Raw genomic sequence first — 15771 nt, forward strand, 5'->3', positions numbered from 1 at the left:
ATGGTGGTTTATGGATATTATACTTTTTTCATGTGGTTCTTGACTTGAGGTGGATATCTTTCATTGACTTTATCTTATGATTTTGGTGATTTAATCTATTCTTGGTATATGTATGATGTTTTGTTATGCGGTGCTGGTATTGAATTGATTGTTCTTTCTTTTGGAGCATCTTATCTTCTTGAGTAGTTTGTGTTACCTTTGAGGTAGTTTTGGCTTTTAGGATTCTTATCCTAGGAATTATTTATGTTTTATTAGCCGTTTGTGGATCATTCATTATCTTCCCTGCATGGTGGAAGTGGAAGCTTGATTAGGTAACCACGCAGTTGGGTTGCTAGTTGTTGGATGTTCATTGTAGGAGATGTACCTTTATCATTCTTATTTCTTATCTTAAAAGACCTTTTTTTAGTTGATGTATATATGTTATCATGTATTTTGATGTATTGTATATATTCTCACATACCCTATGACATGTGCAATGGATATTATTTATTGGATGTGCTTTCATTTTATTAGTTATACTTATGCATTTTCTTGTGTGATTATGTATTTGTTATTTCTTTATGATAATGAGATATTGTACTTGAGACTTAAACTAATTAATATAAACTTCTTAATGTAACTCAACGTGAAGGAACCCTTGTGGAATTGAAATTGTATCTATAATTGCTTATGTGTATTTGACGTGTATGTTAATATTGCTTCCGCATTAATGTTATCTTGTTGTTGTTTAAACTTAAAAAAATAAAATAGTTCAGTAAACATTGTAACATGTTAGGTTTATTTCTCTTTGGTTCCCGAGCGAAGCGTTACACTTTATATTGCTTTTGTCTTTCACCATCAAAGTTGACTCTGCACTTTGAGATCTATTATCCACATGCTTCTTTCTCCTCTCTTCTTGTAGAAGGATACCTGCAAAATTCTCAAAAGATGATGTATTTTCTCTTGCAGCCAAACCAGTAATGAAAACTTGATAATCACTAACCATTCCATTAAAATTAATTGTTACTAGATCATTACTAGATACTTGTTCACCATCGGCTAATTTATCTCTTAATTCCTTAACTCTTAATATAAATTCACTAACACTTTCTTTTACTTTCATTTTGATAGATAATAATTATCTTTATAAAAAAAATTGTAGTTGAGTTTGCAATCTCATACAAAGCTTTCAAAGCTGGCCATGTACCACAAGAAGTAGTAATGACTTTTATGTGAGGGATAAATGAGTCTTTTGCTGACATATAGAAGAGAATCTTAGCTTTTAACTCTCTTTTCTCCCAATCTTGGATATTGGCTGGTGGTATTGTAGGTGACATAGGCTTGGCATCTTTTCCATTTACAATATCCCAAACATTGTACCCCTCCATTAGAGTCTGCATCTTGAACTTCCAATTAACATAATTGGTACCATCTAACTTATTTGATTAAGTTAGATAAGAATCAACAAGCCATCGCATTACAAGATAATACTAATAGGAAATTTTTACCAAAAAATAATTCTTACACTTGAGAGTATCGTCACAATGATTACTCATCCCAAATAACACCAATGATATCAACATTCTAGTTGATATTACTTATAACAACTCCTTTTGCAAACATATTGCAATTTCAACACTCCAAAGAATTTTGAAAAACACCACTAAATGAATCTCAGACTTGGCTCTATTACCATATTGAAAAATAGATATGTAATACACAAGAAGAAAATAGATAAGATAAGAATATCTAGAAACATGATATTATTGAATAATGGGTGCCTATTTATACAACTAAATGAACAACCTACATTTTTAAAATATTGCAAAAGAGATTGAGAACAAACTGTTAAGAGTTTGACAATGCACTAATAGAATTTGATAACACAAGAAGAGTAATGGATGAGTGGACTACTCTAGAAAACTAACATGATCTAGGAGAAAGATCTATAGTTAGTCATTTGTTCAAGCTAGAACTCTATGACACAACTATAATTAAACTAGACTCTTGTTGCTAATAACTCAAACTTGAGTTGCCACATGTGCAACATATATTATTCCTTATTCTAACACTCCCCCTTAAGGAATAATCTTTTTTTTTTACTCCTGACATATCTCTAAAGGTTACAACTATAATTTTACCTAAGGACTAAGTAAATATATCAGCTACATTGCCATTGGTACTACAATTGTTCACCTGTATCTCTTGAGACTGAATTTTCTCTCTTACAAAATGATGTTGTGTTTCAATATGCTTTGATCTTGCATGAAAAATAGGAATTCTTGCAAGTTTTATTCCACATTGATTGCTGCACTTGATTGAAGTAGGTCCTTCTTGCCTTTGTCCCATATCTCCAAGAATTCTCCTTAGCAAAATTACTTCACATGTATCACTACATAATGCTATGTAGTTAGCTTTGGTAGATGAAAGAGAAATAGTCGGTTACTTCTTGCTGCTCCAAGAGACAATGCCTGATCTTGTATTGAATGCATAACCAATTGTTGATCTATGATCATCTAGATATTGTGCCCAATCAGAATCAGAATAATCTGTCAACTCAACATTCAAATGGTTAGTATATTCAATGCCAAATATATGTTTCCTTGTAGGTATCAAAGGACTTTTTTTGTTGCATTCCAATGAACCTCAAGAGGATTAGCCATGAATTGGCTAAGTATGTTGATATAATATTCAATGTCATGTCTTGTCATGGTCATGTAGTTTAGACTTCCCACCATCTGCCTATATAGTGCCACTTTGGCTTTTGAACTATCACTATTGCAATAGAACTTAAAATTTTGTTTTGATGGAGTACATGTTGCTTTAGAATATTTTTCATACTAAAATTTTGGATTAACTTCTTTGCATGCTTGCTTTGAGTAATCAAATTCCTAACATTTTGTTTCCACACTTCAATTCCTAAGCAATAATGCATTTTGCCAAGATCCTTCATTTCAAATGTTTTTGATAGAGTTGCCTTGATTGCATTAATCAAGTCTATAATACTTCATGTTATGATTAAGTCATCCACATACAAAGAAATCAAAAAAACTTTCCCATGTCCATCATTCTTTATGTACAAATTTAGATCATTTCTACTCTTGATATATCCTTGTTGAAAGAAGAATTTATCAATTTTTCTCACACCATGATATTGGTGCTTGTTTGAGACCATATAATGCCCTTTTTAACTTACATACCAAATGCTCTTTTCCTTGTTTCATAAAACCTTTAGGTTGAACAAGATAAAATTTCTTCTCTCAAATCACCATTTAATAATATTGATTTAACATCCATTTGATGAAGAACCCAATCAAATTGAGTAGAAAGTGCAATCATTAGTCTAATAGTATTCATTTTAGTCACTAGTGCAAAAGTATCTTCATAATCAATTTCTTCCTTTTGTGAGTACCCTTTTGCAACTAATCTATCTTTAAATTTATCAATAATGCCATCAACATTAAACTTTATTTTGAACAACCATTTAGAACCAATAGGGATTTTACTTATTGGTAGTTCAGTTAGTTCGCCAGTGTCATTATTCATAATTGAAACATATTCTTCTTGCATTGCATTCATGCATTCTTTATGATTCTTGGCTTCCTCAAAATTTTGAGGTTTATATATACTCATTACTTGAGTCATTAAACCATAATAATTATACCTGATTGCTACCTTAATTTTTCTTGTAGATCTTCTTACTGCTTCATTATTGGATGGAGTGGCCTCAACTTTACTTTTCTTATGCCCATTCTGATCATGATTTTGTTGATCTACAATATCTAAACTTTCATTTTTTGGAAATATAGAAGGAGTAACTTGGGGGGGGGGGGGGGGAAGTGAATCAATTACTACTAAAATATTTCCTAGATTCCTTGGATGTTAACAATCAAACTGATTGCTTATGTTATTTGGTAAACACATAGAAAATGCTATAACTCGATAAATGCAGAGTGTGATTTAATTGATCTTAAAATGTCAAAAGTGATTAATTTGCAAACATAAGAGAAATAACATGAACACATGAGACACCAAGATTTAATGTGAAAACCCAATATGGGAAAAACCGCCAATGTAACTAGTTACTATTTTCACTCTTCTGAAGTGAGCCCTGTTAGGAGCCAACCCGGTTAAAGGTTACAAAACACACTGTCAGATGTGACCTTGTTAGACAATTTAATCACCCTGTAAGGAGTGGCCTTGCAAGAGGTCTTAAAACAATTCAATAGAACTGCCACCTTGTTAGAGGATCTGTTAAACCAACTCTATTAATAGATTTTAGATCATTGCTATAATGGTAAGAAAGTAACAATGAAATGACCTAATTGTGATGTAACTGAATTGCTGATTACAGATCTCTACTCTACTTCATACTTGATCCTTCTTGATCATATAACACTTTTCTGCTCCAGAAGGATACCTACTTATCCTTCAAGTTTTCTTATACTCTTTCTTTCTCAATTCAATCAGCACATTTCGCACACACACTAAAAATCTCAACTTGACTTTTCATTTATATCATCCAGATTGTCAAGTCGACTCAATTACAAATTACAATAACCAATAATCATCACCATAGTCAACTAGAAACAATAATTAAAATAATTAAGCTTCTTATGTCAAAACAACAAAATCCTTTATTGGCCGACCCTGCTTGGTAAATACTAGTTCTAAGATGATTTCCTATGTTAACCAACAGAAGCTTGGTTAACACTGTGAACTTGCAAATACCCTTTGGCAACCGAGTGAACTCAATAAACATTGAATCTATCCAATTTCCTTTGCTAGCCATGAGAACTCAATTAAAATTGTTTCCAGCCAGAATTCCTTTGACGCCCAAGTGAACTCGGTAGATACTGACTGACAACTGATATGACATTTGTGTAACATCAAAGACAACACACAATTAGGCAATTGTATCCAACAATCTCCCTCTTTGGCAATGATGGCAACACAACATGTCATAGCACAATGAAATTTGCAAACAAGACTTCCTCTTATAGAAATTTTCTCCCTCTTAGATTTTTACCAAAAAATTATTTTCCCTTTTTTTTAAATTTTATGTGGTAATCTCCCTCTATGAAGGAATTACATAACTTATATGAAAATATACTTCTCCCTTAGAAAGATATAAACAAATTTTTGAAAGATATGACACTAATCTTCTCTCTCTTTGACAACACATACCAAAGACAACACATACCAAATTAGTATCAATGTACCTTGAGTATTGATTCATATGCAATATTCCTTTTGCCTATGTTGCATCAACTAATTAATCTTCAACTTGGTTCCTGTTGATGCATTACTAAAGCTTTATTTAGTGAGCTTCAGATAGGGGAATGACCCCAAACTTACCTCTTAGATATAGGAATGCATCCTTAGGTAATGGCTTGGTGAATATGTCTACAATCTATTCTTTTGTGTGAACATATTCCAATTTGATTTCTTTATCCTGCACCAATTCTCTAAAAAAATGATATTTTATAGAAATGTGCTTAGTTTTGGAATGCATCACTGGGTTATTTGATATTTTAATTGCGTTGGTGTTATCACAATACATGACAACTAGTTCTTTGATCTCAACTTTCATGCCTTCCAACAACTATTTAAACCAAACAATATTAAAATATTTCACTGCTGCTACAACATATTCTGCTTGTGTTGTAGATTGGGATGTGCAGTTTTGCTTTGTGCTTGTCCAAGATACCAATCTTTTACCAAGAAAGAATGCTCCACCACTTGTACTCTTTCTATCATCAAGATTTCCTTCCCAATCAGCATTAGTGAATACCTTTAGGTCTAAGTTTATTCCAAGTTTGTACCATAGACCATAATCATCAATACCTTTCAGATATCTCAAAATTCTTTTGATTGCTATTATATGATTTCTCTGAGTTTAGCTGAGAATCTTGCCACTATCCCAACTACTAAAGCAATATCAAGCCTTTTATGAACTACATACTTTAATTTTCCAATCATTGATTTGTATAAGGTCTGATCTACCTCTTTTGAATCATCATCTTTGGTAAGCTTTAGTCCAGTACACATAGGGGTTCCAACTAGTTTAGAATTTTCCATTCTAAATTTATTAAGTAGCTCTTTAATATACTTAGATTGAGTAATGTAGATACCATTCTTGTTTTTCTATATCTGAAGTCCAACAAAGAATTTTATCTCACCAAACATGGACATTTCAAACTCTTTGTTCATTTGTTCTAAAAATTCTTTACATAGATCGTCATTCCTTGTAAATAGAGTGTCATCCACAAATATCTCTGCCAATACAATCTTGTTACCTGGTCCTTCCTTGATGTACAAACTACTATTATCATTAGTTCTCTGAAAATCAATTTGTATAAGGTAGTTGTGCAACCTCTCATACCATGCTCTAAGAGCTTGTTTCTAACCATATAATGCTTTGTGTAATTTGCAGACCACGTCCCTTTCGTTTGGATCAACAAAAGTTTTTAGTTGCTCAATGTAGACTTCTTCATCAAGAACACCATTGATAAATACAGATTTAACATCCATCTGATATACTTTGAATCCTCTGTGAGTAGCATACGCAAGTAGAGTCCTAAAACCTTCTAATCTTGCAATAGGAGCAAAATTCTCACCATAATAAATTCCTTCTTCTTGAGAATATCCTTTACACACCAATCTTGCTTTGTTTCTTGATACTTGTCCATCTTCATTCAACTTATTTGTAAATACCCATTTTGTTCCAATCAGATTTTTATCTTTAGGCCTGGGAATAAGAGTCCAAGTTTTTTTCTTCTCTATTTGTTCTATTTCTTCATTCATAGCCTCAATCCAACTTTCATTTTCCAATGCATCTTTAACATTTCTAGGTTCAAAATTAACAAGTCAACGTGTACCTTTTAGGTTACTTTTTGTCATAGTACCTTCTAATTTATCTCCAATAATCTGATCAAGTGCATGATGCCTTCTGACATACTTAGACAATATAGGTTCTTTTCCTTTTGAATGAATTCCATTGCCTTCATTTTGAATTTCAACTTCTAGCTCTAGTTTCTCAGACTCGGTAGGCATTGGCTTGGTAGCTTCAAAATGTGACTTGGGTACTTGTGATTTAGTTTGAACTTCTTGCAACTTAGTAACTGAGGAAGACTTGGGAGTAAAAGTCTCCTTATTGATAGATGTGTCTAGAAATGTATCAGGTTTGATGTAAAAAAATCTCTTATAATCTTCTAGTTCCTTTTTTCTTTGTTCTTCAGTCCTTTTTGCAAACTCATCAATTCTCATATGTGCACTTTCTATGATTTTATGAGTAGACAAATTCAAACATCTATATGCCTTACTTCTGCAAGAATATCCTAAGAATATACCTTCATCGCCTTTTACATCAAACTTGCCTTTTCTAGACTCTTTTAAGATATAACATTTACTTCCAAATACTTTTAGGTAACTTACATTGGATTTATAGCCATACCATAATTCATAGGGAGTTTTATATGAGTCCTTCAACTATACTTGATTCAAAGTATGAACTGTAGTGTTGGTGGCTTCCTTCTAGTATTTGATAGCAACATTGTTTTCAATCATTAGAGTCCTTGCACAATCCATGATGGACCTATTTCTTCTTTCAACTATTCCATTCTGCTTGGAAGTACCAGGGGTTGATACCTATCTTTTAATTCCTCTTTCAATGTAAAAGTTATTGAATTTATTGGAGATGAATTCACCACCTCTATCTAATCTTAAGCATTTCAATCTTTTCCCTTATTTTTTTTCTATTCTTGCTAGATACCATTTGAATTTCTCAAATGCTTCTGACTTCTCTCTAAGATACATCACAATCATCATTCTAGAATAGTCATCAATAAAAAGAATAATTTTTTTTTTTCCACCATAGCTTTCTATTCCAATGGGTCCACATAGGTCAGTATGCACAATTTCCAAGACATCTTCAGACTGATAGTTTTTTCTTTTAAAACTAGTCTTTCTCATTTTGCCAATCTGACAATTTTTGCATAAACCAACATCTAGTTTCTTCAAACTAGGAATACCTCTTACTTTTTTGAATTTTCTTGTCTTGACCATATTATCAAAGTTTACATGACATAATCTCTTGTGCCATAACCAACTTCCTTCCATTTGAGCAACAAAACATGAGCAATCACCAATGTCAAGATAAAATAAGTTACCTCTTGTTTGTTTTCCTAATCTAATGATATTACCTTTGCCATCTAGCAATTTTTCCTTGCCATGCATGAATTCCACCTTGAATCCAATGTTGATCAGCTGTGCCACACTCAACAGATTATGTTTTAGTCCTTCAACCCAATAGGCATTGTCACATACAAGTTCTTTGGTTAATGAGATTCGACCTTTCCCTTTTATGCAACAAGGTTCATTATTTCCAAACCTTACACTACCATCATCATAGTCTTCAAAGTGTTCAAAATTTGTTTTGTCTCCAGTCATATGAAGTGAACATCCACTGTCTATGATCCATGTGTCATTTTTACTGACATGAGAGATAAGTGCCATATTATCTTCTTCTTCATCAGATTCATCTCTCATAGCATTATATATTATTTCATCTTCACTGTTATCAGAATCTTTAGCCATAAAAAAAGTCTTCTTACCTTTGTCCTTTAATGATTTGTGATTTTTGAAATCCTTGTTGCCATTGCACTTGTGACTTTTCTTCTCATCCTTGCTTTCTTTGTTTGGGCACTTGGTAGCAATATGACCAATTTTTTCACATGAAAAATAGATTAGGGAAACTTTACCTTTGTATTTTCCTCTGCCTCTAGAATATTTCCTTGCAAGTAAAGCTTCAACAACTTCAAGATCACTATTAGAACTTTCCTCTGAATCTTCTTCACTTTCTGACTAAATGTCCTTTATTTTCTTGCCTTTCTCCTTAAGTGAAAGTTTGGCCTCAAATTTAGATTCAATATTCTTGGAAGTTGGAACATAATTGTCATAGTTGTCTAGATCAAAAGCTATCAATCTTCCTACCAAAGTATCCAAAGTTATCTTGTGATTTGTCTCACACCTCTTTTCTTGAATAGCAGATACTCTAATTGCATAGATAGGAAGCAATGTTCTGAGAACTTTACTTACAATAGTTTCATCCTTGATTTCTCCTCCAGATGCTCTGATTGCACTAACACTAGCTTTTCTTTCACATATTTGGTAATGTTTTCATCTTCTTTCATTCTCATTTGATCAAACTATCCTCTAAAGCTTTCTACTTTGGCTCTCCTCACATTGTCACCACCACCATAGATGTCCTTTAGCTTGTTCCACATACCAAACACAATTTTGCAGCCTTTGATATCATCAAATGCATCATAGCTAAGGGTAGATGCAATATCAATCATATGGTGTTATAGTTATTTTCTTAGCAATATCTCCAACAGATAATGTACCATTAGGAGTTGTGTATTCTTCATCAAGATATTTCAAGCTTGAATCACTAATGGAAGCCAGATGAAGTCTCATGAGTCATTGCCATGCTGAAAAGTTGTCTCTGTTTAGCTTTGGAATTTATCTCTTGTAAGACATCTTGATCTTTAGCTTATGTCCTTGAAACCTTTCCTGCAAGCACCAAAAGCTCTGATACCAATTGTTGGAAATATAGAAGGAGTAACTAAGAGGGGTGGTGAATCAGTTACTACTAAAATATTTCCTAGATCCCTTGGATGTTAACAATAAAACTAATTGTTGTTGTTATTGGGTAAACACATAGAAAATGTTGTAACTTGGTAAATGTAGAGTGTGATTTAACTGATCTTAAAACATTAACAGTGATTAATTTGCAAACACAAGAGAAATAACATGAACACATGAGACACTAGGATTTAACGTAGAAACCCAATATGGGAAAAACCACCAATGTAACTAGTTATTGTTTTCACTCTTCTGAAGTGAGCCCTGTTAGGAGACAACCTAGTTAAAGGTTACAAAACACACTATTAGGTGTGACTTTGTTAGAGGATTTAATCACCCTGTAAGGAGTGGCCTTGCAAGAGGTCTTAAAATAATTCATTGGAACTATCACCTTATTAGAGGATTTACAACTGGCTATTAAACCAACTCTGTTAGGAGATTTTAGATCACTGCTACAATGGTAAGAAAGTAACAATGAAATGACCTAATTGTGATGCAACTAAATTTCTAATTATAGATCTTTATTATGCTTCATACTTGATCCTTCTTGATCATATAACACTTTTCTTCTCCACAAGGATACCTGCTTATCCTTCAAGTTCACTTATACTCTTTCTTTCTCAATTCAATCAGCACATTTTGTGCACGAACTAAAAATCTTAACTTGACCTTTCATTTATATCATCTAGATTGTCAATTCAGCTCAATTACAAATTACAATAACCAATAATCACCACCATTGTTGGCTAGAAACAATACTTAAAATAATTAAGCTTCTTATGTCAAAACAACAAAATCCTTTATTGGCCGACCTTGCTCGGTTAATACTAGTTCTGAGATGATTTCCTGTGTTAACCAATAGAAGCTTGGTTAATACTGAAAACTTATGAATACCCTTTGGCAACTGAGTGAACTTAGTGAACGCTAACTCTATCCAGTTTCCTTTGCTAACCATGAGAACTCAGTTAACACTATTTCCTATCAGAATTCCTTTGACGCTCGAGTGAGCTCAATAGATACTGACTGAAAATTGATATAACATTTGTGTAACATCAAAGACAACACACAATTAGGAAATTGTATCCAACATCATTGTCTTCTTTAAGTAGTTTCAATGAAATGGTTTTGTCCACCTTTTCTTCTTCTTGAACATCATCTGCAAATTCATGAAATATAACATCTCTACTAGAAAATACCTTGAGTAGTAGGATTATATATCTTTTAGGCCTTGTGATCAATACAGTAACCAATAAATATACATTTGAATTACTTTGCATCAAGTTTCCTTATATTCTCTTTTGGAATATGACAATATGCATTACTTCAAAAAATTCTCAAATGACTAACAATTGGCTTAGTTTCAAGAAGAGCTTCATAAGGAATTTTTTTTGCAAGATACTTGGTAATTCTTCTATTTAACAAATAGACAATTGTATTAACTTCTTCAACCTACACATTAGTAGGAGGATTCGTTTCTTTTAGTATACTCCTAACGTATTCAACATTGTTCTATTTTTTCTTTTAGCTACACCATTTTGTTCAGGACTATGGGCAACTGCATTTTTCTTAAGAATGACATCATCTTTGCAACATTAAAAAAAAAATTTAGAAGTATATTCACCCCTTGATATGATATAAGACTCTTAATATTGTGAGTTGTTTATTTTCCTACCATTATTTTGAATTTTTTTGAAATATTCAAAAACTAGACTCCTATTCCTTAAGAAATACACCCCAAGTGTATCTAGTTCAATCATCAACAAATATAAGAAAGTAACATGCTCCCCCAAGTGACTGAGTTTACATAGGACCAAAAACATTTGAATACACTAATTTAAGATTAATGCTTTCCTTTACATTGGTTCTTATTGGAAATTCATTACTACATTGTTTGCCTAATGTACATCTTTCACAATTGATTTGTTCTCGTTGAATATTGGAAGACCTTGCACCATCTCTTTTATTTGTAGAGAAATTAAATCTTTTAAATTTAGATGACCATACCTCTTATTTGGTAGCTCTTTAGTAGATAAATATTTAGCATTCATTACATTATGACTTTCTATTTTGACATAAAGTTTATACAAACCTCCCCTCGTGATTCCTTCAGCAATCACATGATTGTGATTTTCCATCTCTTTAACTTGACAACCTATCTTCAAGAATTCAACTTGTAGACCTTAATCTGCAATTGTTAAAACTGAAATCAAATTCTTCTTAATTCTTGAGACACACATAACATTATAAAGTCTCTTTACATGATCACTCAGTAGTTGTACACTTATATCACCACATGCTTTTACTTCATGTGACCTAGTATCTCCTAAATAGATATTTCTAGCAAGAAGGGCCTATTACAATCAAGTGTGATAATCAAAGTACAATCAAACTTGTAAGAAATTATATTTATCATGCAAGACCAAAGCATATTGAAACACAACATTATTTTATAAGAGAGAAAATTCAATCTCAAGAGATAGAGTTGAACTATTGTAATACCAATGACAATGTAGCTGATATATTCACTAAGTCCTTGGGTAGAATAAAGTTTGTAACCTTTAGAGATATGTTAGGAGTCAAACAAAAGTATATTATTCCTTAAGTGGGAGTGTTGGAATAAGGAATAATCTATGTTGCACATGTGGAAACTCGAGTTTGAGTTTTGGCAACAAGAGTCTAGTTTAATTGTAGTTGTGTCATATAGTGTTTTCAAATCATCTTAGTGTGTTTTCAAACTCTTAATAGTTTTTTGTCAATCTCTTTTGCAATATTTTAGGAATATATGTTGTTCATTCAGTTGTATAAATAGACACCCATTATTCAAAAATATTAAGTTCCTAATTCTTCTTCTCTTATCTATTTTATTATTGTTTATTGCATCTATATTTTTCAAAATAACCTTCACAAGCACCCCCTAGGATCTTTTCACAACTACAACTACAAGGCTTCCAAGGGTCATTCGAAAGGCACTAGACATCTTTTTCGACATGTTTCCAACTGCTCCCAAGGTTACACACTTATATTCCAATACCCACAACAAGAACTTTCTCATAGGCCTAAAAGAGACCTAGTAGAATTAGGAAATGGCTAAGTTCCACACAAAATACACCAAAGAAAGAAAAAAAAAAAAATTCAAACTATTTTTTTTAAAGATTCGTGAAAGCACAGTCATTTTTTTTTTGTTTTTAACCACAAAATATGCAAATCATGAAAAAAATAATGTTATATTTTTCTAGGAAAATCCATTGTGTTTTTTTTTTTAAAAAATTTGGTCAACGGTGCATTTTTTTGGAGCTTAGCCATGTTCGTAGAATTAGGCCTCCAAACTCTATTTTTGGAAAATAGCCACAATTTTCTCTAAAACATCATCCAACCTAATTTGATATCTAGATACCCATTTAAGAGCTTAATGAGATTCCAATATTTCAAATTCTCAATTGGAGTCTAAGGCACATATCCCCAAATTGGTTAATAAATGAGCATTTTAAGCTTATCCAATTAGGGCTTCTCCAATTTCACTGATTCAAAAGCAACCTAACCAAACTAACACTGCCAACACCTAGTGAGAACTTCAAATGTATCTCTTAATGCCTTCAGGGCCCTTCTAAACTTCATTTAAACCATCACTTCTATATATAATACACTTTCCTGGTTAGTCACATACATATGTCTAACCACAACATCATTGTGTATTGAAAAGGTACGATGAGTAGAAAGTAAAATAATAAGGAAATATTATGATACACATGCCTATCCCTCTTTTTGCACAAGATCTCAAATTTTCACCACTGGAACTAAGAGGAATAGTCATTTACAATGAAACCCTAGGTGCAGGCCAAAATAGGGCCAATAAACAAGAATAATTTATCTAAACCCCCAAACCTAACTACTTTAATCAAACAATATAAGAAGAATGAAATTTAAAATATCCATCACATCCTCAATGTATAAATAGATATCAATATCCAAATAAATTGAAAGATGCAAGTGAATTTGTGCTTACCATTTATCACAATCATGCAATTTCACACCAAAAATTCTTGTCAATCTTCATTAACCTTTTTAATTGTCTTCTATCCAACTTAAAATAATGTTGGAGATGAATCTGCAACTCCCCAAGTGGCTTTATACAACCAATATTCACAATGAGCTTTCAACTTTTGTAAAATTGCAAAAGTTGTATTTTTGCAACTTTGTAACATTTTTTGCAAGTTTGTGACTTTATTGACAAATTATATTCAAACTAACATATGAACCTTGAAAACATATCCAATTAGCCACAAATAATTCCAATATCAACTTTATTGACTCACAAGCCCAAAATCCAACTTTTATTGCATGTTCACCATTGTTGACTCAGGTTGATCAATGAGAAGACAATGCACAAATGATGCAAAAATATATGAAATGATTACAAATTATTTTGAAATAACTCATACATGCATTAAACACCCAACCACAATCACTTAGTGTCCAAATACCAAAATTGGAGGGAGAAATGACAAGATCACACATGATGCACCTACATCAACATCCTTTTCACTTGAGTCTATATGGTCTTTCCCTTTTAATAAGGATTCATCTATGCCTCCTTTCCTTGTAAGACTAATTTTCCAAAATACAAAAAGTATGATGGCAATGGAGACCCTCATGATAACTTAGGGAGTTTTGTGGTCTTAGCATTGAGTTTATACATGAATCAACATATCTCATGAGACTATTTCCAAGGAGTCTTAGTGGACAAGCCATGGGGTGGTTCACCAAACTATCTTCACCTATTAAATTTTTTGATCAATTAGTAGAATTATTTGTCTAATAACACTCATATAACATTAAATATCTTGTCACTATGCTTGATGTTTATAACAATCAAGAATGCACATGGGAGCCTTTTGTTACATTCCTTCAATGATGGAGGAAGACTTTCTCACATTACCCTCGTCAAATACCTAGATCTAAAAGGATCAATATCTTTGTGAATAATCTTGTCCTTGAATTACACTTTGAGCTTAGAAAGCAACTCTTTGTGAAGTTTGATCTAATAGTAGAATGTGCCTTGCACATTGAAGAGGTTGTTGTTGAGAAAGAGAAGTCACTTTGAACAAAGATAAGTCTAACAACAAAAACAAAAACAACAATTAGAAAATTAAGGACAAGAGAAAACCATGGAACAAAAATAAACATGTGGTTAATGATGGTGTAGTTAACACACCCAAACCTAAGGATCCTATCTTAAAATTGACTAGTCGCATTCAAGCTACAAAGAAACAAGAGGCTTCTTCTAGAAACAATGAATCAATCAAGATCAATAAATCTAGAAGAGGTAAACCAACATGGATATCCAAACCTAAGCACACATTTACACATTTGGGAGACTCACTTGAAGTGGTGCTGAAGACTTTAGTCTCAAACAAGATGATCACATTTCTATATAACTCTAAACCTTATTAGAATGTGCCTTGCACATTGAAGAAGTTTTTGTTGAGAAAGGGGAAATCACTTTGAACAAAGATAAGTCTAACAACAAAAACAACAACACAAATTACAACAAAAGGACAAGAGAAAACCATGGAATAAAAATAGACACGTGGTTATCGATGGTGTAGTTAACACACCCAAACCTAAGGACCCTATCTTAAAATTGACTAGTGGTGTTCAATCTACATAGAAACAAGAGGCTTATTCTAGAAACAATGAATCAATCAAGGCCAATAACTCTAGTAGAGGTAAACCAACATGGATATCCAAATTTAAGCATACATTTACACCTTTTGGAAACTCGAAGTGGTGTTGAAGACTTTATTCTCAAACAAGATGATTACATTACTATATATCTCTAAACCATATGAACCTAAGGTCAAGCCTAAATGGTGGAATGTTGATCACTATTGCTACTATTATAGGAACACATATCATAAGACTAAAAATTCCATGAAACTCAAATACCTCATTTAACATCTCATTGATGACAAGAAAGTTGGGGTGGATGGACACATGACTAATGTTGACCATAAGGCTTATACTGAATATTTTCCTAAATATGAACAAGGAGAAACCTCTAAGAAGTATTAGATAACTCGGGGGGTGAATCAAACATGTCATTTTAGCATGCAGTCCCTTCAAATAGTTCAGTACCAATAAAAC

The sequence above is a fragment of the Cupressus sempervirens genome, chromosome 6 (genome assembly GCF_028749045.1).
Source record: "Cupressus sempervirens isolate cs-2001-9-10 chromosome 6, ASM2874904v1, whole genome shotgun sequence".
Taxonomy (NCBI): Eukaryota; Viridiplantae; Streptophyta; class Pinopsida; order Cupressales; family Cupressaceae; genus Cupressus; species Cupressus sempervirens.